Here is a 25936-nt window from a genome sequence, read left to right on the forward strand (position 1 = left end):
ATTCAAAGTTCGGATAGTGGAAAAAGTTCGGATTATCTGGGTAGTCTGAATATCCGAAATCTTGCTGAGCACCACTGCTTGGAAGCATCATCTTTATTGCCCAAAAGACTAATGCTGTCTAGGTAGCTATTGCATGCAATATATTTCTGGAGTGAATACTATGCAAAATCCAATAATAGCACTATTTCTGCTTCCGTGAACATCTGTTTTTAAACAGTTAACTGTAATTATTGTAGGATGAGAGTGCAAAGTTGCTCCACCTCCTCTCCTGTCCCATAGCCAGAGCAAAGGTCGATGCATGTTCTATTATGAGTCATGGCAAGGTTTATAGGAAACATGATAAGATATACTGCAGGTTTCTTAGGGCAGAGATGAATATCAAACTAGATAGTAGAAGTAAAAGTATTTTCATTACTTGCAAATAATCTGAATGACCACAGCAGGATGAAGACCTAATCCTATATTGTCCAAGGTAACTGGACACCGATCCCTGGAGAGGGACACTGGATATAAATACAACAGGGTAAGATGATATACATTCCCATTCTTCCAATTAGGAAAAGAGGATTCACCACACTTCAGGGTTGTCTTTTTTTCGCCATTTCCTGGCATGGTGATATTATATAATTGCCTAACAGCATAGGTTGGCGGGAGCAGCAGGGCATGCATGATCAGTTGGCACTTAAAGTGAACCGAAAGTGAAGGGGAAAAAAATTAGTTTAACTTACCTGGGGCTTCTACCAATTTAGATTTTTCTTGTTCAAATTTGTTAATAGCTTTAAAAAAGGAGTACAAACATCTATAAAGGAATGGCAGGAGAATAGCATTCAAAGACACACTGGTCTTGATTCACAAAACGGTGATAACTGTTAGCACGCTATGAAAAGTGGTTTACCTGAAATTTTGTGTGATAACGGTTTTCGCACGCAAAAATTCTCGCTCACGCGAGAACGTGATTTTTTTGTGCGTTAACGGTCACGTTTGCGTGATAAATTCACGTTATCACGCGAACGCGAATGTTAACATGTGAAAATTTTGCGTTAATGCGCAAATGGGAATTTTTGCACGAAAATCATTTTTTCATGTGAAAACGGCTAAAACGCACAAAAAGCCGTGCTAACAGCCGTGCTAACAGTTAGCACCGTTTTGTGAATCAGGCCCTCTGAGTCTTACTGAATAACAATATTATTTAACAGCAGTTAAACAACCTATGTGCTGTTTATGTCAAACGTGGATAGTCCAAAAACAATTAGCAAATAGATACATTCTCTATAATAGTTGTATATTAAACTGCCATGTAATAAACATTATAGGTGGGCATAAAGGTGGGGAAAGGGGCTGAAGAGGAGTGGGATTAGGAGGGGAGGACAACAGGGGGGGGGGGGAGGAAAGGGGGGGGGGGAGAGGGAGGGGTTGAGAGGGAGAGAGGGGTATAGTAGGGTGAAACCAATCAGGTGATGTTTAAAGACACGGTTATATTTATGTTGAAAAGAAGAGGAGCTACAATGGCTGACTTTCAAAATTAGGGCAAAATTAGGGCGATTCAAACCATAGTTATGAAATCCTGGGAGTTGCGGAACTTGGGGGAAACAAATCTAAAATGCTGAATGCGGTAGTTTACCAACCCATTTTTTTTTTTAACTGAACAGCCCTCAGTCAATGCCTAGTACTCAATGGGCTCGATTCACAAATCGGTGCTAACCCAGTTAGAGACTTTAGGCATGATAACCATTGCACCATGCTGGTGAAAAGTCAGTTTAGGCGTGATAAGTTTAGGGGCTCGATTCACAAAGCGGTGCTAACCCAGTTAGAGACTTTAGGCATGATAACCATTGCACCACACTGGTGAAAAGCCAGTTTAGGTGTGATAAGTTTAGGCATGATAAGTTTAGGTGTGATAAGTTTAGGCATGCTAAGTTTAGATAAGTTTAGATCGCTTGCAAAGTCCCGCACGCAAAGCAGCACCATTAAACTTTATACGAAGTGTACCAGACTTTGCCAGCGTAAAACTTTTGATCAGCTGTGCACTGCGGTGCTAACCCAGTTGGCGCTTAAACTTATCATGCCTAAACTTATCACACCTAAACTTTTCATGCCTAAACTTATCACACCTAAACTTATCACACCTAAACTTATCATGCCTAAACTGAGTTTAGGCATGATAAAGGGCTTTTCACCAGCGTGCTAACTGTTAGCACCGCTTTGTGAATCAGGCCCAAGGTGTGATAAGTTTAGGCATGATAAGTTTAGGCATGCTAAGTTTAGATAAGTTTAGATCGCACACAAAGTCCCGCACGCAAAGCAGCGCCATTAAACTCTATGCGATGTGCACCAGACTTTGCTAGCGCAAAACTTTTGATAAGCTGTACACTGCGGTGCTAACCCAGTTGGTGCTTAAACTTATCATGCCTAAACTTATCACACCTAAACTTAACATGCCTAAACTTATCACACCTAAACTTATCACACCTAAACTTAACATGCCTAAACTTATCACACCTAAACTTATCACACCTGGGGCTCGATTTACCAAGCGGTGCAAAGTGTTAGCACCGTGGTGAAAAGGCCCTCTTCACGCCTAAAGTCCTTTAGGCGTGATAACTGGGTTAGCACCGCTTGGTGAATCGAGCCCCTGAACTTATCATGCCTAAACTGAGTTTAGGCATGATAAAGGGCTTTTCACCAGCGTGCTAACTGTTAGCACCGCTTTGTGAATCAGGCCCAATGGGCTCGATTCACAAAGCGGTGCTAACCCAGTTAGAGACTTTAGGCATGATAACCATTGCACCACGCTGGTGAAAGGCCAGTTTAGGCGTGATAAGTTTAGGAGTGATAAGTTTAGGTGTGATAAGTTTAGGCATGATAAGTTTAGATAAGTTTAGATCGCTTGCAAAGTCCCGCACGAAAATCAGCGCCATTAAACTTTATGCAAAGTGCACCAGACTTTGCTAACGCAACACTTTTGATCAGCTCTTCACTGCGGTGCTAACCCAGTTGGTGCTTAAACTTATCACGCCTAAACTTATCACACCTAAACTTATCATGCCTAAACTTATCACACCTAAACTTATCACACCTAAACTTATCATGCCTAAACTGAGTTTAGGCATGATAAAGGGCTTTTCACCAGCGTGCTAACTGTTAGCACCGCTTTGTGAATCAGGCCCAATGTGTCAGATTGGTATTTGTTGCAGAAGATTATTACTCTTGTGGTATTGCAACCTGTTCTACCTTGTGCCACTAATTATTGATAGAGATGGCCCTAACGCTTCGCCCGTGAGTACTATTTGGCAAAGATCAGGTATTCGTGCTTGCGCCTCACAATCAGCAGGCACATGGCAGCCAATCAGTCTGCACTCCCTCATGGAAACCCCCCGCCCCTATAAAAAGGCTGTCTGTCTTTGGCTGGAATAGTGAGAGGAAGGGACAGAGCTTGCTGGAGATAGGTAAAGCATTTGCTAGGCCTTTTTATTTTGCTGTTAAAGCATCCCAAACAGCCCTTCTGAGGGCTACTTCATCCTTCTGCTGTTTTTACATTACCACTCTGGACATTTAAAAGCAGCCCTTTATTCCTCAAATGTAGGAATGTACTGGGATTTCTGCCCTTTAGGTATTAAAACCCGACTTTGCGTCAACTCTGAAATTTTTGGTGCGACCTTTGGCATGGATCACCCTCCGGCATGTTCCTGTCCAGGTGTTAGACCCTTTGAAACAAGTTTTCCATCACTTCTGTGGCCAGAAACAGTCTTTGTAGGTTTCAAAATTTGCCTGCCCATTGAAGTCTATGGCGGTTCACCTGGTTCACGCAAACTCAAACTTTTCCAAAAGTTCGAGTTCGCCGTACATGCACCCAAAATTTGATGTTCGCGACATCTCTAATTACTGATGCAGATATGTGGGAGTTGGTGCAGTAATACTAGATAAGGAGTACTTCACAGACTAACCCAGTAAAGGCTAACCTTAGCACTCCAGCTGTGGTGGAACTACAACAATGTTGCTTGCGAATTTTCACCCAACAAATTTTCGCATCGAATATCCCGATTTCGAATTCGGCAAATTTTCATGAAAATCTTCAGAAATATTCGCGTTTTCGACCAGCATCGAAAATTGAAGTATGCGGACGCTTATTCCCTTATGCGGAAAAATGTCCGCAATAATCAGCAAGGAACTTCGTTGTATGCGGACGCTTATGCCCTTTTGTGGAAAATTTTCCGTAATAATCCGTAAGAAATTTTGCTGTATACGGACGCTTATGCTCTTATGCGGAAAAATGTCCGCAATAATCTGCTAATACATGCGTGGCAAAGCTTTGCATAGCGGTACTACGACTTACGTACACGATAAACTACAAATTTTACGCAAAAATAACGTGACGTAACGTAAGGTGAAAATTTACGCAAAAATATTCATTTGAAAATTCGCCTGTCGAAATAAAATTAGGCGAAAATTTGTCGCAAAGAATTTTTGCATTTTCGCTCATCACTGAACTACAAGTCCCATGAGGCATCACAATACACTGACAGCTCTAAGCATAACTCGGGGAGGCAGAGGCATGATGGGATTTGTAGTTTTGTCAGAGCTGGAGTGCCAAGGTTAGCCATCACTTGCCTAACCCAGAATGTACTAATTTCTCAGTTGGAAAATCTACTCTTACAGCCTCTCTAAGGGTCCTTTCACACTCTGACCATTGCGTTGTGTCGCACAAAATCGTTGCATCCTGACGCAGAAACAATGATAGTCCTATGGGGCTACCACGTTGATCACGGTGTGGCACAGTGGGTAACAACACAATATTGCACTGCATCTTTACATGGGGAGTGAGGCATACTTAACCTCCCCAGCGGTATGGACAGAAATGTCCATCCATAAAAACATGCTGTGAACAGTATAAACGTGCATACACATCAATACTCTCCTGCACTGTATACAAGACCCTTGCTTGACACATTTTGGCAAGTTACAGGAAAAAAAAAAGTTTTAAAAATAAATTTTATCACATTTTGCAAAGAAATCCTGGGAAAATTGAACGCCGGGGAGGTTAAAGGACCACTATCGCGAAAAAGTGTAAAATTAAAAAATAAATGTAAGCACTTACAAATAAGAAGTACATTTCTTCCAGAGTAAAATGAGCCATACATTACTTCTCTCCTATGTTGCTGTCACTTACAGTAGGTAGTAGAAATCTGACATTACCGACCGGTTTTGGGCTAGTCCATCTCTCTATGGGGGATTCTCAGCAAGGGTTTTATTCTTTATAAAGACTTATACAAAGATGCTGGCCAGCCTCCCTGCTCACTGTACACCTCTTTGGCAGTTGGATGGAGCAACTGCCATTTACTAAGTACTTTTGAAAATAAAGAAAACCCTGATAATCCCCCAGGAGGAGATGGGCTAGTCCAAAACCTGTTGGTTCTGTAAGATATCTATGACCTACGGTAATTGTCAGCAACATAGGAGAAAAGTAATTTATGGCTCATTTTACTCCAGGAAAAATGTACTTCTTATTTGTATATGTTTACTTGTACTTTAAATTTTAAGATTTTCGCAATAGAGGTCCTGTATGGCCGCACTTCAACCTTTCAGCAATGTTGCAGTGCCATTGTTTTGCAATGGCAAATCAAATTGAATCGAATCAAATTCCAATCGGACATGTCGGATTTAATCGGAACGTAAATAGAATCGTAATTGAATTGCACAAAGAATCGTATCGTGTAGATGGGGCTTAAGGCAACTTTGCTTGAAACTGAGAACCCGAGGCGGAATATTGAAATCCTAATAGGACCCAGAGGCATGCCATGCCTCTTCCTGGGTACTTCCTGGGTCCCGGCTTGGTTTCCTGTAGGAGGAAGCTAACAGTGAGGGGAGCATGTTATTGAGGAGGCGATGCAGAGGAGGCTGACTGACAAGCCTTAAGATAAACAAAACAGGCTAGTGACAATCTGCTTGCGGGGGGGGGGGGGGGGGGGGGTCTGTCAGTGGCAATAGAATGACAAGAGGCATGTCATAGTGCACATGACAAGCCTCTGGGTCCTATTAGAAAAGGTAAATGAAAAAGAAATGCGTATAAGGGCTTGTTAACACAATGAGCGTGTTGAGATTTTATTAAGTGCTTTAAAGGCACTTGTGCAATGAATTTCATAGTAGAGTTCTCATATGAGCAATGAGCTTTCATTCCAATCACAAATGCCGGTCCTGCACCATTTTCAGAGCGTTTGCGCTTCAATGCAAGGTATAGGAAAATCGCTAAGCAGAGTTAATTTCCTGATTGTCTGCAGAAAGAAAAGCTCAAATTGCCGAACAAAAGCACTTACAAAAGCGCTTATATAAATCAGAAATCACTCAAAAAACAATGAGAAAACGGCTTTAAAAAGCGATCACAAAAGCGCTCAGCGCTTGCGATTGCACTTGAGATGTATCATGTGAACAAAGCCTAACAGTGATATCTGCCATAGCTTGTGTTTGTGAACAAATTTTAACTGGGGATATTTTTTTTTTTTTGCATTATAAACCATTTTTTTATTTTGTAGTTGGAGTAGCATAACAACATATTGTAGCATAATATTAGATCATATTAGAACAGTACAGTAGAGTATTATAAACTATAGTATCATAACGTGCAGTAAGATACAGAAGAATGTAGTACAGTATATTATAGTACATAGATCATTAATCAGCAGGTAGTAAATTAGGGTGTGTCATCAGTTGCAGATAAACAATAGCATCTCAATAATGTATATTTTATATATAAAATGCGTTTTTATGTAATTAGAGTCTGCGCAATGAAAGAGTCAATGAGTGGTTTACTCTCTGCCATGGCATTTACAGGACCTAATAGGTAGCCAAAGCGAGGGTAATCCTTAGAGAAAAGGTTGGGGAACGTCTGGTGCAACCAGAGGGCCAGCATGGGCCACCACCAGAGTGTAGACTTTGTGTCATTATTGAGATGACTTACATGAGGGATCTTGTTCTATGGTAGAGAGATTCTTTATTATAACATATCTGCACCTTACCTCTCAGCTAAGGTAACCTAACTTAACTAAACTAGACTAAAAGAAAACTAAAGAGCCTAACGGGGCTCTTAATATTCGTATATTTGACTATAGTTGAATAGTCGGTAGCCTATTTCCTCAGAGAAGAATGGGTCAGAGACCTTTAGTTGACGGCGCTATATAGTGTAAAATAGAGGGTCTATAGATGTTGTACCTTGAGAAAGGGGTGAGATTAACACCAAGCTGAGGGGAAATTAAAGTTGGGGTGTTTAAGACCTAATCTGGATCTGATTTTCTGCTGCATATTGAGGTTATATTTAGTAATGGCTAGGAGTTGTTGAGGTGGTATTTCTTCTTGGGACTTCCAATTGGTAGTTATCAGGTACAATGCGCTAAGAATCAAATGATATATTGGGGGTTGTAGTTTCAAGGGGGTGTTGTCTGGGTAGATTATTAGTAATGCTAGTTCAGGCTTTAGGTTGAACGTAGAAGTGTGAATTTCACGGATATAGGACTCAACTGTTGCCCAAAGACGTGATACAATAGGACATCCCCAGAACATATGTACATATGTACCAGTGCTGATCTTACATTTCCAGCATGTTGAGGACTGGGGGGAGAATGAAGCAATTTGTCTTGGGGTCCTGTACCATTTATAGAGTATTTTCTTGGAGAGTTCCCAGTGGGAATTACATCGGGATATTTTAGAAATAGTTTTGTTGGCTGCCACTAGTGTTGGGCGAACATCTAGATGTTCGGGTTCGGGCCGAACAGGCCGAACATGGCCGCGATGTTCGGGTGTTCGACCCGAACTCCGAACATAATGGAAGTCAATGGGGACCCGAACTTTTGTGCTTTGTAAAGCCTCCTTACATGCTACATACCCCAAATTTACAGGGTATGTGCACCTTGGGAGTGGGTACAAGAGGAAAAAAAAAATTTAGCAAAAAGAGCTTATAGTTTTTGAGAAAATCGATTTTAAAGTTTCAAAGGGAAAACTGTCTTTTAAATGCGGGAAATGTCTGTTTTCTTTGCACAGGTAACATGCTTTTTGTCGGCATGCAGTCATAAATGTAATACATATAAGAGGTTCCAGGAAAAGGGACCGGTAACGCTAACCCAGCAGCAGCACACGTGATGGAACAAGAGGAGGGTGGCGCAGGAGGAGAAGGCCACGCTTTGAGACACAACAACCCAGGCCTTGCATGAGGACAAGAAGCGTGCGGATAGCAATTTGCATTTTGTCGCCATGCAGTCATAAATGTAATACAGATGAGAGGTTCAATAAAGGGACCGGAAACGCTAACCCATCACAGATGTTCATTGTTCATGTTACTTGGTTGGGGTACGGGAGTGTTGCGTAGTCGTTTCCAATCCAGGATTGATTCATTTTAATTTGAGTCAGACGGTCTGCATTTTCTGTGGAGAGGCGGATACGCCGCCGATCTGTGACGATGCCTCCGGCAGCACTGAAACAGCGTTCCGACATAACGCTGGCTGCCGGGCAAGCCAGCACCTCTATTGCGTACATTGCCAGTTTGTGCCAGGTGTCTAGCTTCGATACCCAATAGTTGAAGGGTGCAGATGGATTGTTCAACACAGCTACGCCATCTGACATGTAGTCCTTGACCATCTTCTCCAGGCGATCGGTGTTGGAGGTGGATCTGCACGCTTGCTGTTCTGTGTGCTGCTGCATGGGTGTCAGAAAATTTTCCCACTCCAAGGACACTGCCGATACCATTCCCTTTTGGGCACTAGCTGCGGCTTGTGTTGTTTGCTGCCCTCCTGGTCGTCCTGGGTTTGCGGAAGTCAGTCTGTCGGCATACAACTGGCTAGAGGAGGGGGAGGATGTCAATCTCCTCTCTAAAGTCTCCACAAGGGCCTGCTGGTATTCTTCCATTTTGACCTGTCTGGCTCTTTCTTCAAGCAGTTTTGGAACATTGTGTTTGTACTGTGGATCCAGAAGGGTATAAACCCAGTAATTGGTGTTGTCCAGAATGCGCACAATGCGTGGGTCGCGTTCAATGCAGTCCTAGGCCGAAGAGGTCATAGCCTAGGGTCACAAAACCTGTTTATTGGGCAATTTCAATGGTGGCGAGTCTGACGTACATAAATCGCAGCAATGGCCGTTAGCAACGTCTGAACCCCACGAAATGTCTCATGCAGGTAGAAGACATATTGTTAGACTTGGGCTCCAAAGATGGGTTCCCTACATCTCTGCAAACCAGAGTTACAGGGCTCCAAATTTGGTAAAATCCCCCATAGGCTTTCATTGGGCCTCCTATTTACAGTTCCAAAATCTCACATCTTTTCAAAGGGCAATTACTCAGCAGTGGCAAATTTTCTAGCATTGTAGGGACCCTTAGGGGGAACATGACTGGTGAGTTTCGGGCCCCTACCCCAAAGAGGTCATAGCCTAGGGTCACAAAAACCTGTTTATTGGGGCTATTTCAATGGTAGTGATGGTGACGTACATAAATCGCAGCAATGGCCGTTAGCAAAGTCTGAATCTCACGAAATGTCTCATGCAGGTAGAAGACATATTGTTAGACTTGGATTCCAAAGATGGGGTCCCTACATCTCTGCAAACCAGAGTTACAGGGGTCCAAAATTGGTAAAATCCCCCATAGGATTTCATTGGCTCCCTATTTCACTTTCCAAAATCTCACATCTTTTCAAAGGGCAATGGCTCAGCAGTACCAAATTTTCTAGCATTGTAGGGACCCTTAGGGGGAACATGACTGGTGAGTTTCGGGCCCCTAGGCCGAAGAGGTCATAGCCTAGGGTCACAAAAACCTGTTTATTGGGGCTATTTCAATGGTAGTGATGGTGACGTACATAAATCGCAGCAATGGCCGTTAGCAAAGTCTGAATCTCACGAAATGTCTCATGCAGGTAGAAGACATATTGTTAGACTTGGATTCCAAAGATGGGGTCCCTACATCTCTGCAAACCAGAGTTACAGGGGTCCAAAATTGGTAAAATCCCCCATAGGATTTCATTGGCTCCCTATTTCACTTTCCAAAATCTCACATCTTTTCAAAGGGCAATGGCTCAGCAGTACCAAATTTTCTAGCATTGTAGGGACCCTTAGGGGGAACATGACTGGTGAGTTTCGGGCCCCTAGGCCGAAGAGGTCATAGCCTAGGGTCACAAAAACCTGTTTATTGGGGCTATTTCAATGGTAGTGATGGTGACGTACATAAATCGCAGCAATGGCCGTTAGCAAAGTCTGAATCTCACGAAATGTCTCATGCAGGTAGAAGACATATTGTTAGACTTGGATTCCAAAGATGGGGTCCCTACATCTCTGCAAACCAGAGTTACAGGGGTCCAAAATTGGTAAAATCCCCCATAGGATTTCATTGGCTCCCTATTTCACTTTCCAAAATCTCACATCTTTTCAAAGGGCAATGGCTCAGCAGTACCAAATTTTCTAGCATTGTAGGGACCCTTAGGGGGAACATGACTGGTGAGTTTCGGGCCCCTAGGCCGAAGAGGTCATAGCCTAGGGTCACAAAAACCTGTTTATTTGGGCTATTTCAATGGTAGTGATGGTGGCGTACATAAATCTCAGCCATGGCCGTTAGCAACGTCTGAATCTCACGAAATGTCTCATGCAGGTAGAAGACATATTGTTAGACTTAGATTCCAAAGATGGGGTCCCTACATCTCTGCAAACCAGAGTTACAGGGGTCCAAAATTGGTAAAATCCCCCATAGGCTTTCATTGGGCCTCCTATTTACCGTTCCAAAATCTCACACCATTTCAAAGGGCAATGGCTCAGCAGTGGCAAAACTCACCAGTCATGATCCCCCTAAGGGTCCCTACAATGCTAGAAAATTTGGTACTGCTGAGCCATTGCCCTTTGAAAAGATGTGAGATTTTGGAAAGTGAAATAGGGAGCCAATGAAATCCTATGGGGGATTTTACCAATTTTGGACCCCTGTAACTCTGGTTTGCAGAGATGTAGGGACCCCATCTTTGGAATCCAAGTCTAACAATATGTCTTCTACCTGCATGAGACATTTCGTGAGATTCAGACTTTGCTAACGGCCATTGCTGCGATTTATGTACGTCACCATCACTACCATTGAAATAGCCCCAATAAACAGGTTTTTGTGACCCTAGGCTATGACCTCTTCGGCCTAGGGGCCCGAAACTCACCAGTCATGTTCCCCCTAAGGGTCCCTACAATGCTAGAAAATTTGGTACTGCTGAGCCATTGCCCTTTGAAAAGATGTGAGATTTTGGAAAGTGAAATAGGGAGCCAATGAAATCCTATGGGGGATTTTACCAATTTTGGACCCCTGTAACTCTGGTTTGCAGAGATGTAGGGACCCCATCTTTGGAATCCAAGTCTAACAATATGTCTTCTACCTGCATGAGACATTTCGTGAGATTCAGACTTTGCTAACGGCCATTGCTGCGATTTATGTACGTCACCATCACTACCATTGAAATAGCCCCAATAAACAGGTTTTTGTGACCCTAGGCTATGACCTCTTCGGCCTAGGGGCCCAAAACTCACCAGTCATGTTCCCCCTAAGGGTCCCTACAATGCTAGAAAATTTGCCACTGCTGAGTAATTGCCCTTTGAAAAGATGTGAGATTTTGGAACTGTAAATAGGAGGCCCAATGAAAGCCTATGGGGGATTTTACCAAATTTGGAGCCCTGTAACTCTGGTTTGCAGAGATGTAGGGAACCCATCTTTGGAGCCCAAGTCTAACAATATGTCTTCTACCTGCATGAGACATTTCGTGAGATTCAGACGTTGCTAACGGCCATTGCTGCGATTTATGTACGTCAGACTCGCCACCATTGAAATTGCCCAATAAACAGGTTTTGTGACCCTAGGCTATGACCTCTTCGGCCTAGGTCTGCATTGAACGCGACCCACGCATTGTGCGCATTCTGGACAACACCAATTACTGGGTTTATACCCTTCTGGATCCACGGTACAAACACAATGTTCCAAAACTGCTTGAAGAAAGAGCCAGACAGGTCAAAATGGAAGAATACCAGCAGGCCCTTGTGGAGACTTTAGAGAGGAGATTGACATCCTCCCCCTCCTCTAGCCAGTTGTACGCCGACAGACTGACTTCCGCAAACCCAGGACGACCAGGAGGGCAGCAAACAACACAAGCTGCAGCTAGTGCCCAAAAGGGAATGGTATCGGCAGTGTCCTTGGAGTGGGAAAATTTTCTGACACCCATGCAGCAGCACACAGAACAGCAAGCGTGCAGATCCACCTCCAACACCGATCGCCTGGAGAAGATGGTCAAGGACTACATGTCAGATGGCGTAGCTGTGTTGAACAATCCATCTGCACCCTTCAACTATTGGGTATCGAAGCTAGACACCTGGCACAAACTGGCAATGTACGCAATAGAGGTGCTGGCTTGCCCGGCAGCCAGCGTTATGTCGGAACGCTGTTTCAGTGCTGCCGGAGGCATCGTCACAGATCGGCGGCGTATCCGCCTCTCCACAGAAAATGCAGACCGTCTGACTCAAATTAAAATGAATCAATCCTCAATTGGAAACGACTACGCAACACTCCCGGACCCCAACCAAGTAACATGAACAATGAACATCTGTGATGGGTTAGCGTTTCCGGTCCCTGTTTATTGAACCTCTCATCTGTATTACATTTATGACTGCATGGCGACAAAATGCAAATTGCTATCCGCACGCTTCTTGTCCTCATGCAAGGCCTGGGTTGTTGTGTCTCAAAGCGTGGCCTTCTCCTCCTGCGCCACCCTCCTCTTGTTCCATCACGTGTGCTGCTGCTGGGTTAGCGTTACCGGTCCCTTTTCCTGGAACCTCTTATATGTATTACATTTATGACTGCATGCCGACAAACAGCATGTTACCTGTGCAAAGAAAACAGACTTTTCCCGCATTTAAAAGACAGTTTTCCCTTTGAAACTTTAAAATCGATTTTCTCAAAAACTATAAGCTCTTTTTGCTAAAAATTTTTTCCTCTTGTACCCACTCCCAAGGTGCACATACCCTGTAAATTTGGGGTATGTAGCATGTAAGGAGGCTTTACAAAGCACGAAAGTTCGGGTCCCCATTGACTTCCATTATGTTCGGAGTTCGGCCATGTTCGGCCCGAACCCGAACATCTAGATGTTCGCCCAACACTACACGTGACCCGTTCGGCCAATCACAGCGCTAGCCGAACGTTCGGGTAACGTTCGGCCATGCGCTCTTAGTTCGGCCATATGGCCGAACAGTTTGGCCGAACACCATCAGGTGTTCGGCCGAACCCGAACATCACCCGAACAGGGTGATGTTCTGCAGAACCCGAACAGTGGCGAACACTGTTCGCCCAACACTAGCTGCCACCAATTTTGGTACTGAGATGACGGTATTTAGGTCTAGGGACCAAATTGTGGCGTATTTTTGTAAGGGTGAAGGAATATTGCGAGTAGGGGTTTTATACCAAACCGAGATGCCCCCTTTGTAATTGCCAATAAAATTAAGCATGGCCAGTATGCTTTCATGGATATACGGAGGGGATATTTTTTTTTATTTTATTAAGTGGAAGATTCTATGGTAGGTAAATAATTGGGAGTAGAGTAGTTTGTATTGCTTGTGTAGTTCCTTGAATGATTTGACTTGGGAGCCATTGAAGAGGTCACTAAGGAGGAGGATACCTGAGTTTTCCCAAGTTTTCAGATTAAGGTCTTTAGTAAAGTGTTCGAGGGCTGAAATAGAGGTTGGGAGTTGAACTGCGTATTTCTGTGGGGGAGGATGTTTGTTGAAGTTTTCCCATGATTTCAGGGAGGCTAATATGGGGGGAAATGGTGTTGTAGGAAGTTTAGCTCCCATACTGATGCTGGTCAGTAGAGTTCTAAGGTTTGTTTTTAAGAGGTGGGAGTCTAGTTGTACCCATGGTTTGGGTGACTGAGGGTTCCACCATTGCCTTACCATCTCCAAGTTGGTGGCATGGTAATATTTCTCTATATTGGGAAGACCCATGCCCCCTAGTTGTTTTGGAAAGGTCTTTTTTTTTTTTCAAAAATCAGATTTTATTGATTTTAAACGGGTTACATCATAACGTTACAGGTACAATGGTTATACCCAGCTAGTAACAAAGCTTATACTCTACAGATACAACATCTTGAGAGTGACAACAGGGTATGCATAGCATGTAGAAAGGCATATACAGTAGTGATGAAGTAACCAAATAACGTACCGTACCAATTCTCCAGGAACAGGAGAAGCTATTATCCCCGATTTTTCTATGTGGGAGGACGGGTTGAGGAAAGAGGGGGGGGTAGTTAGGTAAGGGAGGGAGAGGAGGGGAACATCCCCTTTAAGAGGGACGACTAAGGTAACTAGGGAGGGGGAGAGGGAGGGCAAGAGGGGTATGGAAACCAGGGAAAACCAGGGAACCGTCTTATGCTAAACACGTGGGAATATTTGTATAACAGGTTGTTGGTTGAGGCTAAGCGCATCATGTGAATATATTGGGGGGGTTCTTATGCCCTGCTCAGGAATGTGGTAAGTTTGTCAGAGTCACAGAAATCTACCCATACTGCCCACCTCTTTACAAATATGTCGTTCTTGTCCTGAGCAGATAATAGTAATTCGTCCATTCTTTTGAGATGATTGACCTGCACAATTAATTCAGCCTTAGAGGGAAGGGCTTTTTGTTTCCATTTCCTAGTGAGTAATAATCGGGCCCCGATGAGGATGTACCTGAAAATGGATTTTTTAGCGCCAGAAATAGAGCTGGGTAAGGCAGAAAGGAGAGCTATTTCAGGGGTGCAAGGCATGGGAACAAGGTATAGGTAGCTGTGCAGTTCAAAAACATCTGACCAGAACGGGCGAATATGTTTGCATTTCCACCATATGTGATAATAGTCACCAACTTCCTTTTCGCATCTCCAACACAGGTTTGAGGAAGAGGATTGGAACTTAGCCAACCGAGCTGGGTCTTTGTACCATCTACAGATGATTTTAAAATTCCTTTCCTGTGCATCCACTGATGGGGATAGTTTGTGGGCTAGTGTAAATATTTTGTCCCATTCCTCAGTGTCCAGTTCCCTGTCAAGGTCCCTATGCCAGGCATCCTGTATCTTTTGTAGGCATTCTGACCCAGTGGACGCGTTTAGGATAGAGTAAACTTGGGCTAGCATATGAGAGGGCCTGTCCTGCATACAACATAGTTGCTCAAAGGGGCTTAGGGTCCTGTGTATCTTTGCCTTTGGTGTGAGGGAGGCGTAGAACTTTCGCATTTGGGAGATGGTGAGCCAATCTGGCTTGGGCGACTGATTGTTGTAAGTCCACATGTCAGGGGGGAGCAGAGACACATTGTTAATAAAATGTCTGATCTGTGGCCATTTAGTTCTATCGTGTCCTAAGAATGAGTTCCTACCTATACCTATACCAAAGTCGCAGTTATCTAACAGGGGAGTGAGCGGGCTGGGCTTGGTAGACAAATGATATCCAGAGCAGTAGAGGTCCCATTTTGCCATGACTACCGTGGACCAGTATGGGAGTGAGTTAAGTGGGGGGCGTTTGGTTTTCGGGGACCAAGGCAAGGCCCTTTGGTCTAAGTCACGGGATTCCTTTTCTAGGGAAACCCATTGTTTTTGTTGTCTACTGTGGAACCAGTCTAAGATCAAGATTAGTTGTGCAGCAACATGGTATTTTTGTATGTCAGGTAGGCCCAAACCCCCTTCATCTTTCGGTCTATGGAGAAGTTTGAGTCTGACCCTTGGTTTTCTGCCATTCCATATAAAGTTACTGATTCTGCGTCCTATCAATTTTAGAAAAGTGTGAGGGAGTGAAATGGGGATAGCCTGTAACACATATAGGAGACGCGGGAGAATATCCATTTTTATGACATTCACTCTTCCTACCCAAGAAAGGAGTAGTCTATCCCAGGATTGAAGGTCTTTATGAATTTTATTTAAAAGTGGTGGGAAGTTTAAATTGTAAAGCTTTGAGAGGTCAGCAGGGATCGATATTTCCAGATATTTAATGGCAACTTCCTGCCATTTGAAGGGGAGGGACTGTTTTAGCTTGGGGACTGAGGCAGGTGGTAGGGAGATATTTAAAACCTCTGTTTTGGACAGGTTGATCTTAAAGTTACTCAGGTTGCCGAACATTTCAGCTTCTTTAAGGAAGTTAGGGAAAGAGATGTGTGGTATTGTAATATAGAGCAAAAGATCATCCGCGTATAATGATAGTTTAGCTTCTCGCCCATCAACCTGGATTCCTTTTATGTCAGGATTGGCTCTCAATGCGTTTGCGAAGTGTTCCATACATAGGATGTACAGGAGAGGGGAAAGGGGGCATCCTTGCCTTGTGCCATTATTGATATAGAAGGCGTCCGACAGGATCCCATTTACCCTAACCCGTGCTGAAGGGGAGCTGTATAGGCCCATGATTTTTTGCAATAGGCAAGGGCCGATGCCAATCTGTATTAGGGATTCCCTCAAAAACTCCCAGTGGATCCTGTCGAACGCCTTCTCTGCGTCAACTGATAACATACACATAGGGATCTTATAATGCTGAGCTTTGTGGATCAGGGAGACAGTTTTCAGCGTGTTGTCTCTGGCCTCTCTAAGAGGCGTAAAGCCCACCTGATCTGTGTGGATGATCTGAGGCAAGGAATCTCTAAGTCTGTCTGCGATAATTTTGGAGTAGAGTTTAACATCCAGGTTGATGAGCGAGATAGGACGATAGCTTCCGCAGGAATTGGGATCCTTTCCTGTCTTCGGGATGACCACTATGTGAGCCTGTAGTGTCTGTTTCGGGAAAGGGGATTCCTGTGTAATAGAGTTAAAGGCAGAGGTGAGTAGGGGCACCAGTTCAGCTGAGAATGCTTTATAGAAGGCACCAGTGAATCCGTCTGGTTCCGGACTTTTGTTAATTTTCATGCAACTGATTCCTGAAAGGACCTCCGCTTCGGAAAAATCTTTTTCAAGATCAGTAATTGTGTCGGGAGAAAGTGTGGGCAATTTAGTGTTTGTTATGTAGGATTTAATCTTTGCCGATAAGGTAGGGCGGTCAAGGTCCTTGTATTTACCTGGGAGGTTGTATAGCGAGTGGTAGAATGCCCGAAAGGACTCTGCTATGTCTGCAGGTTTATGTTTTACAGATCCTGACTGAGAAGAGATAGAGGGAATGAATGTAGTGTTGGTCCTGGGGTGCAAATAGTGTGCCAAGGCAGTGCCGCACTTGTTTGCTTGTGTGTAGCGTATACTTTGGGATTTCTCACGGTGTCTGAGGGATTGCTCATCCAACAGGGATAAGATTTGATGTCGGGTCTTGGAGAGTTCCACCGTGGTGGCCGGGATACTGCTGTTCTCTGATTTATGTTTAGCTTCCAGTGAGGTAAGATTAGATAGAAGTTCAGACAGTTTCACATTTCTAATTCTTTTTAATCTTGTGCCATGGGAAATGAATTGGCCCCTTACGGTGCACTTAAGGGCCTCCCATTTCACTGCCTCTTGTGTTTCGTCATTCACATGGTTTGCCATGAAGTCCTGTATGGTCCTACGAACATCCTGCAGACACTCAGGGTCCTTGAGTAGGTTATTATTAAGCCTCCATATAAATTCCCCTTTAGAGGACTGCAGGATATCTAAGGAGCAGTAAACTGGAGCGTGATCTGACCACAGCTTTACGCCTATGTCAGAGGCCAAGGCTTTGTCTAGCAGACCGTGTGAAATAAGAATGTAGTCGATACGGCTAAAGGATCCATGTGGGGCCGAAAAAAAGGAATAGTCCTTTGTTTTGGGGTTAAGTATTCTCCAGCAGTCAGTGATATGCATTCCATGTAGCTTGGCCTTCACCTGGAGGAGGGATCCTCTGGGTATGTTAGACTGTCCCGTGGAGGAGTCCAGGTCTGGGTTCAGACACATATTTAAATCAGCTCCGATGATAACCGGACCTTTAGCAAAGGCCTCCAATTTAGATAAAAGGCGCAATATCCACTGGCCTTGGTTTTGGTTAGGAGAGTAAATGGTGGCTAGAGTGAAAGGCCTGTTGCTAATTTTGAGTTTTAAAAATAGGTATCTTCCAAGGGGATCGGAAAGGGATTCCACCTCCGTGAAAGGCAAGCTCTTATGAAATGCGATCGACACTCCTTTTGATTTTGAATGGGGAAAAGTACTATGGAACCACGTGGTGTAATATTTGTTTCTAACCTGCGGGATGTTGTCTGAGCGGAAGTGGGTCTCTTGCAGGAACAGTATCTTAAAACCATTCTTGTGCATGTTATATAGGATCTGTGAGCGTTTAGCAGGGCTATTCAGACCTTTAGCATTGAGTGTGGCACATTTGCAGGGGCTAGATCTGGGTTTAGGTATTGTTGCCATCTAGCAGAGTGAACTGTGCGTGAGTGCTAGCTAAGGAGCCTACTGGCCAAACACCTGTGCGATAGGAAGGTGGTTCCCAGGGGGGTAGGGGGGTAAACAGGTTAAAACATAACATCAAAAACAGAAAAAGGGTTATCAAACCAATAACATTTCTATAAGAAACAGGTAAAAACATCAACATTGTGTTGCAACTGGCTAAAGCCAGGTAAAGATCTGGTGGGGTGAGGAGGCCCAGGACACCCTGAGATCCCTCCACCCCCCACGACTCTTTCGCTGTGACCCAGGTAGGGTCTCTGTGATTTCTTCCGAGAGGGTGAGGAGACAGATAGTTATTAGAGAGCCCCCCCTTTGTGGTGGCTTTAAAGCGTGGGGTGTTTGCAACATATCGCAATGATAGTCAGTCTCTGCAGAGTCTCTCATCGAGATCCGGCCTGAGAACATGTATAAACAAGTAGGACATAGGAACCTTTTAACATAACTGCATAACTGTATAACAGGGTTGTGTAGTAACATGAAGAAAACTTACTGCACCCTTGACATCAGAAAAGGTGTCGGGGGTTGTTTCCATCGAAAAGAGCGGGTTTAAGGGAATATCTCTTTTAAGACATAGAGAATATGATCAGGGTGGCAGTTAGGAAACGGCCCTCGGACCGCAACTTATTAGGCCGGGAACAGTGCAACCCTGTAAAGTCATAGTGGTTCTTCTGGGTGTAGAGGGGCAAAGACAAGTAAAAAGGCTTTTATCTCACCCAGTGTCCGTGTTGTCGATCGATGCAAGGCCCTTCTTTCTTTTACCTCTGCGAGAGACGGTGCGCCAGGCTGGGCGTTGAGGCAAGCTGGGTCCTGTTTTATCTGTATCAGGTGGCAAATCCAAAGGCCATTCAGAAAGAGACGGGGCCGGGATCTCCAGGATCTCACAAAAGCGTGGTAGGTCTCTCGGTGTGGAGAGATATGCGGATTTTCCCTCATGGTTGACCAAGAGTTGGAAAGGATATCCCCATCTGTAGGGAATATGTTTGTCTCGTAGCACGTCCAGCAATGGTTTCACCGCCCATCTCAGTTGCAGAGTCAGTCTGGAGAGGTCTGTGAGTATAGATAATTTGATACCGTCTATTTCGATTTGGTCAGCTTTCCGGGCCGCCGCCATTATGGCCTCCTTGGTAGTGAAGTAGTGGATCCGGCATATGACGTCACGCGGCCTTTCGGAATTGTTTGTGGCCGGTCCCAGTGATCGATGAGCGCGATCGATTTCAATTGGGGAGTCAGGGGGTCTATCTAGCAGCTTATTAAAGATGCGTAGAAGCATGGGGAGAAGCCCCGTTGTTGGGATAGACTCGGGTAGGCCCCTGACTCTCAGATTGTTTCGCCGGTGGCGGTTTTCCTGATCATCAATTTTCATATATATGTTGTGGATCTGGGTGGAGTGCATGTCTATAGTTGTTTGCTGGACGATTAAGGTGTTTTCTATGTTGTCAATATCCTTTTCAATCTTCTCCACCCTGTTACCTATGTGGCGTATCTCTTGCTTCACTCCCTCCAATTCCCTTTTATAAGTCTCCTCTATGCGGCTCACATACCTCTCTAGATCATCTTTAGTGGGGAGAGTACGGATATACTCATGCAGGTCCACTTCAATGAAGGATTCCGCACCCTCTGAACGGACTGGAGATGAGTGATTGCTGGCGGGCCTAGGCAGAGAGGGAGCCGGCGGTTCTGCTGGCTCAGCAGAGGTTGCTAGGTTAGTGGTGGCCCTCAGAGAGGGAGACTGTTGGTCTTCTGAGCGAGCAGGAGATGTGCAGGAGTTGGGAGTTTTCGGCGGAGAGGAGGGGGGCGATGCCGGAGAGATAGCTTTGTCTTTCTGCTCCAGGTCAGGCGCCATCTTAGGTATGTCTGTGTTGCTTACCGCCCGGGTTAGCGGCTTCAGGAATCGTTGTATGTGATCTTTGGAAGCCGCCGAGCCTTTGGCCGGGGTCTTCTCCTCTTTGTCTTTCTTCCTATTGCCCATTTGGGAAGAAGTTGATCGCTATTGTAGGCTAATTAATGAGTCAGCGGGGTAGTGGAACGGGAGCTCAGAGAAGAAACGTCTTCAGCGCGCCATGAGCAAGCCACGCCCCCGGAAAGGTCATTTTTTGATAGGATGTGCGAACCTTTTCCCCCTGCCAGATGAAGGTATTTATACACTTCCTAATATCGGAGAACCACGAGCTAGGAATCATGATCTGTAAGGTGCGTAGGGTGTATAGGATCTTCGGTAGCAAGAATAATTTGAACGCTGCTATGCGACCAGACCATGACATCCATTGTTTGGACATGGATAGACATTCTTTTTTTATGTCTGTAAGTAAGGGGACCATATTATATTTAAATAAGTCTGCCGAGTGGCGAGATAGCTGAATGCCTAAATAAGTTACTGCCCCATCTGCCCTTGGGAATGGATAAGATGTCTTTAAATGAGCTTCCATTTTGGTGGGGATATTGAGGCCTAATATATAGGATTTAGTTTTATTCAATTTATACATGGAGACATCTGAGAAATGTTGAATTTCAGTCATGAGGTTAGGAATGGAGCTTAATGGCTCTGTTAAGAGCAGGGCTACATCGTCAGCAAACATGCTTATTAGATGTTTGGACTTATTGATAGAGATGCCAGATATTGATGGATTTAATCTAATTTTTTGGGCCAGAGTCTCCATGATTAGGACGAATATGACTGGTGAGAGGGGGCAACCCTGGCGGGTACCGTTGGTGATACGGAAGGGTTTTGAAAGGAAGCCAGCTGCATTAACCCTGGCAGTTGGGGTAGTATATAATGCCATAATGGCAGATAAGATTTGACCTGTGAAGCCAAATTTGACCAGGGTGGCTTTAAGAAATTGCCAGTGAACTCTGTCTCTGCGTCTACGGTAAGTAGCAGAGAAGGCGTTCGACTAAGCTGGACATGTCTCAAAATGGTTACCATGCGTCTTGTGGCATCCGAGGCTTGTCTGCCGGTAGTAAAGCCAACCTGGTCCTGTGATAGTAAAGCAGGGGAAAATTTCATTAGCCTATTAGCTAGTAGTTTGGCGTACATTTTTATATCTGCGTTTAACAGCGAAATTGGTCTATAATTTGTTGTCAAGGTATGGTCTTTTCCTGGTTTGGGGATTACCGTAATGTTTGCCTGTAAATATTCTTCTGGTATCAGGGGCGTTTCTAGGGTCCCTGGAGATCAGTGGCACCTGTGGGCACCAGGAGGGGAGGGCAAAAAATAGGCGTGGCCATGCGGTGAGTGGGCGTGGCCATGGGTGGGGCCAAATGTACATGAACTTAGCAGCGGTGTAAGCTACGGATAACGGGCCTGCCCATCGAAATATTGGACGGAGCCCCCTGTCCTTTATTTCGATCATTTACAATCAGTATAGGCATAGATCAAAGATGTATACGCACATACAATTTTGATTGGTCAATCACTGACCCCCAATTTCCCACCCCCGTGCAGTAAGTGGGCCAACAGACAATGAATTTTATGAACAGAGCTAAAATTGGCTAATCAAAATTGTATGTGTGTACCAGGCTTTACAGCTAATACTGTACATACTGAAAGTAGCAGGGATCAGCATACAATACAGCTGGTTTACAATCAATAAAGGCACAGAGTAACACCTTACACTGTACACACTGGAGGTAAATCAGCACACAGTGCAAGCACTAGAGAACAGCGTATACTGTACATACTGTAGGCAGCAGAATTCAGCACACTGCAGCTAGCGTGCCAAAAATATGACGATCACGTTGTGTGGCGTGCTTATCGCGCCGCACCAAAAAATGGGTGGGCCATGGACCAGAATATAGGTGTGGTAACGGGTGGAGACAAATTTACATGAACCTAGCAATGGTGGGACATCAGATTAGGACAGTGGTGGCGAACCTTTTGGAGGCCGAGTGCCCAAACTGCAACCCAAAAGTCACTTACCGGTATCTATCGCAAAGTGGCAACAGCAATTTAAACTAAATACTGTACAAACGTTTTAACTCATACATGAACATTATGGAAAATCCAAGTTGAAAATAAACTGTGAAGATAAACAATTTCATCCATCCTACTCCTGAAAAATGTATTCAATTTTTTAGAACCTCCCAGTTTTATTTTCTGTTTTAAAACGCTAAAAAAGTAGGTTTAATGCTATTGTCTCATATGATAAGGATTCAGCTTTTCCCATAGTCTCGCAGTTAGCAATCATGTGACCCCCAACAAGACATATTCAGCAATCATGAGGCCCCCAACAAATCATGAGGCCCCCAACAAGACAAATTCAGCAATCATGAGGCCCCCAACAAGACAAATTCGGCAATCATGAGGCCCCCAACAAATCATGAGGCCCCCAACAAGACAAATTCAGCAATCATGAGGCCCCCAACAAATCATAAGGCTCCCAACAAGACACATTCAGCAGTCATGAGGCACATAAATAGACAGCATTTCACATAAATAGGCAGAATGCCCCCTTAATATGGTAGCCCCCCCAAGTTAGGTAGTGAGTGACAGGGACCCCCAGGTTAGCTAGTGAGTGACAGGCGCCTCCAGTTAGGTAGTGAGTGACAGGGACCCCGATAGTGAGTGACAGGGAGCACCTTTAGGTAGTGAGTGAGTGCCAGGGAGCCCCTTTAGGCAGTGAGTGAGTGCCAGGAAGCCCCTTTAGGCAGTGAGTGAGTGCCAGGAAGCCCCTTTAGGCAGTGAGTGAGTGCCAGGAAGCCCCTTTAGGCAGTGAGTGAGTGCCAGGGAGCCCCTTTAGGCAGTGAGTGAGTGACAGGAAGCCCCTTTAGGCAGTGAGTGAGTGACAGGAAGCCCCTTTAGGCAGTGAGTGAGTGACAGGGAGCCCCTTTAGGCAGTGAGTGAGTGACAGGGAGCCCCTTTAGGCAGTGAGTGAGTGACAGGGAGCCCCTTTAGGCAGTGAGTGAGTGACAGGGAGCCCCTTTAGGGAGTGAGTGAGTGACAGGGAGCCCCTTTAGGGAGTGAGTGAGTGACAGGGAGGCCCTTTAGGGAGTGAGTGAGTGCCAGGGAGCCCCTTTAGTGAGTGAGTGCGTGCCAGGGAGCCCCTTTAGTGAGTGAGTGCGTGCCAGGGAGCCCCTTTAGTGAGTGAGTGCGTGCCAGGGAGCCCCTTTAGTGAGTGCGTGCCAGGGAGCCCCTTTAGGGAGTGGGTGCGTGCCAGGGAGCCCCTTTAGGGAGTGGGTGCGTGCCAGGGGAGCCCCTTTAGGGAGTGAGTGAGTGCCAGGGGAGCCCCTTTAGGGAGTGAGTGAGTGCCAGGGGAGCCCCTTTAGGGAGTGAGTGAGTGCCAGGGAGCCCCTTTAGGGAGTGAGTGCGTGCCAGGGAGCCCCTTTAGGGAGTGAGTGAGTGACAGGGAGCCCCTTTAGGGAGTGAGTGAGTGACAGGGAGCCCCTTTAGGGAGTGAGTGAGTGACAGGGAGCCCCTTTAGGGAGTGAGTGAGTGACAGGTAGCCCCTTTAGGGAGTGAGTGAGTGACAGGTAGCCCCTTTAGGGAGTGAGTGAGTGACAGGGAGCCCCTTTAGGGAGTGAGTGAGTGACAGGGAGCCCCTTTAGGGAGTGAGTGAGTGACAGGGAGCCCCTTTAGGGAGTGAGTGAGTGCCAGGGAGCCCCTTTAGGGAGTGAGTGAGTGCCAGGGAGCCCCTTTAGGGAGTGAGTGAGTGCCAGGGAGCCCCTTTAGGGAGTGAGTGCGTGCCAGGGAGCCCCTTTAGGGAGTGAGTGAGTGCCAGGGAGCCCCTTTAGGGAGTGAGTGAGTGACAGGGAGCCCCTTTAGGGAGTGAGTGAGTGCCAGGGAGCCCCTTTAGGGAGTGAGTGAGTGCCAGGGAGCCCCTTTAGGGAGTGAGTGAGTGACAGGGAGCCCCTTTAGGGAGTGAGTGAGTGCCAGGGAGCCCCTTTAGGGAGTGAGTGCGTGCCAGGGAGCCCCTTTAGTGAGTGAGTGACAGGGAGGCCCCCTCTCTAGCCGCCGCCGCTCCCCCCCCTACCTCTCAGCAGACCTCAGGATCAGCGGCGACCCGACCAGATGTACGAGCGGGCGCTGGACGCACCCGCTCGATATGCGGAAGTGATGTCACTTCCGCATATCAGTGCGGGCGCTGGGTCCTAGCGCCCGCACGATTGGTCGCCGGCTCGCCGCCTGATCCTGAGGTCTGAGACGCGGCGGCGGCGGCTGGAGGGAGCCGCTGACAAAGGGGGCAGCGGCGGCCGGGAGATCCGTGGCACCCCAGGAAAGATTGGGGGCACGTGCCCCCCTAAAACAGGGCTAGCGACGCCCCTGTCTGGTATAGAGGTGGAAGTGGCAAATTCGTTGAAGAGGTCAGTCAGGAGGGGGGAGAGAGTAGTATTAAGAGTCAGGAAAAACTTATTCCCAAACCCGTCTGGGCCTGGAGCTTTGTTATGCTTAAGAGTTTTTATTACTGCAGAAACTTCTGTTGTTTGAAATGGGGAATTGAGTTGTTCCAGTTGTTGGTTGGAGAGCGAAGGTAGATCAATTGATTTTAAGAATGATGAGATGGTTTCTTCTGTAGGTTGAGTTAGAGATTTGTCTGATTGTAAATTGTATAAACTTGCATAATAGTCGTAGAATGCATCTGCGATTAATTTGGAGTTAGTGATTGTCTGGTTAGAATTCGGATGTTTTAATGAATGTATTTTAGATTTGGCATGCTTATGTTTTATAAGGTTTGCTAAGAAGGAACCTGCTTTATTGCTCTGAGCATAAAAGTTTAACTTCATTTTCTGGCATAGAAAGGCGTATTTAGATTGTAATAAAATGCTAAGTTCCTGTCGCAAGTGAAAAAGCTCTCTCTCTAGATCTCTAGTGGGGGTTTGTTTATGGCTCTTCTCCCGAATCTTAATTTGATCCAATAGGAGATTGTATTTTTCCACTCTTTCTTTTTTTAGACGTGATCCTTGTCTTATTAACATACCTCTGGCATAAGCTTTCAGTGAGGACCAAACTGTGGGAACTCCCATATTAGGAGTACGATTAAAAAGTATGAACTCTCGCACATCTTTGTCGAGTTTTTTAAGGAAAAGGGTGTCTGTAAGTAAGGAGGTGTTCAGTCTCCAGAGGGGAGGTTTCTTTTCTGTGGTGTTGTCGTCTATTTCTATATGTATAGGGGCATGGTCAGTCCATGATTGTACACTAATAGAAGAATCCAGAACTTTTTGCAAAATGATTTTGTCTGTGAGAAAATAATCGATTCTGGAGTATGTTTTGTGAACATTCGAAAAAAAAGTATAATCGCGGGCTCAAGGGTTAAATACTCGCCAAGGATCATGGAGATCATGCCAATGTAGTTGTTTGTCGATGGTAATTTTTTGTTGTGGGGATTTGGAAGAGGAGTCGAAGTTTGTGGGGCAAGCATTAAAATCTCCTCCGATTAGTAATCTGCCTTGCTGGATTGATTTTGCCCTTGCAAAAAGTTTCTGGTGGAAGGGTTTCTGTGCAGTGTTGGGGCCATAAACTGCCACTAGCATGAGAAGTTCATCATTCACCTTACCAATACAAATTATATATCTCCCTTCTGGATCTAGGAAAACCTCTATAGGGGTCACTTTAAGATCCTTGTGGAATGCCATCA

At 45.3% G+C, this 25936-nt stretch overlaps 1 protein-coding gene across 1 annotated transcript in view; it reads left to right on the plus strand.

The window, feature by feature from the left end:
- Window positions 1-336: 336 nt before the first annotated feature.
- The window catches only part of LOC137525469 (up-regulator of cell proliferation-like), a 70935-nt gene continuing 45335 nt past the window's right edge, over window positions 337-25936 (plus strand). The window contains exon 1 of the mRNA XM_068246569.1: window positions 337-523. The gene's annotated coding sequence lies outside the window, so the exon portion shown is untranslated. The remainder of the gene's footprint in view (window positions 524-25936) is intronic.

Source organism: Hyperolius riggenbachi, chromosome 7 (assembly GCF_040937935.1).
Source record: "Hyperolius riggenbachi isolate aHypRig1 chromosome 7, aHypRig1.pri, whole genome shotgun sequence".
NCBI lineage: Eukaryota > Metazoa > Chordata > Amphibia > Anura > Hyperoliidae > Hyperolius > Hyperolius riggenbachi.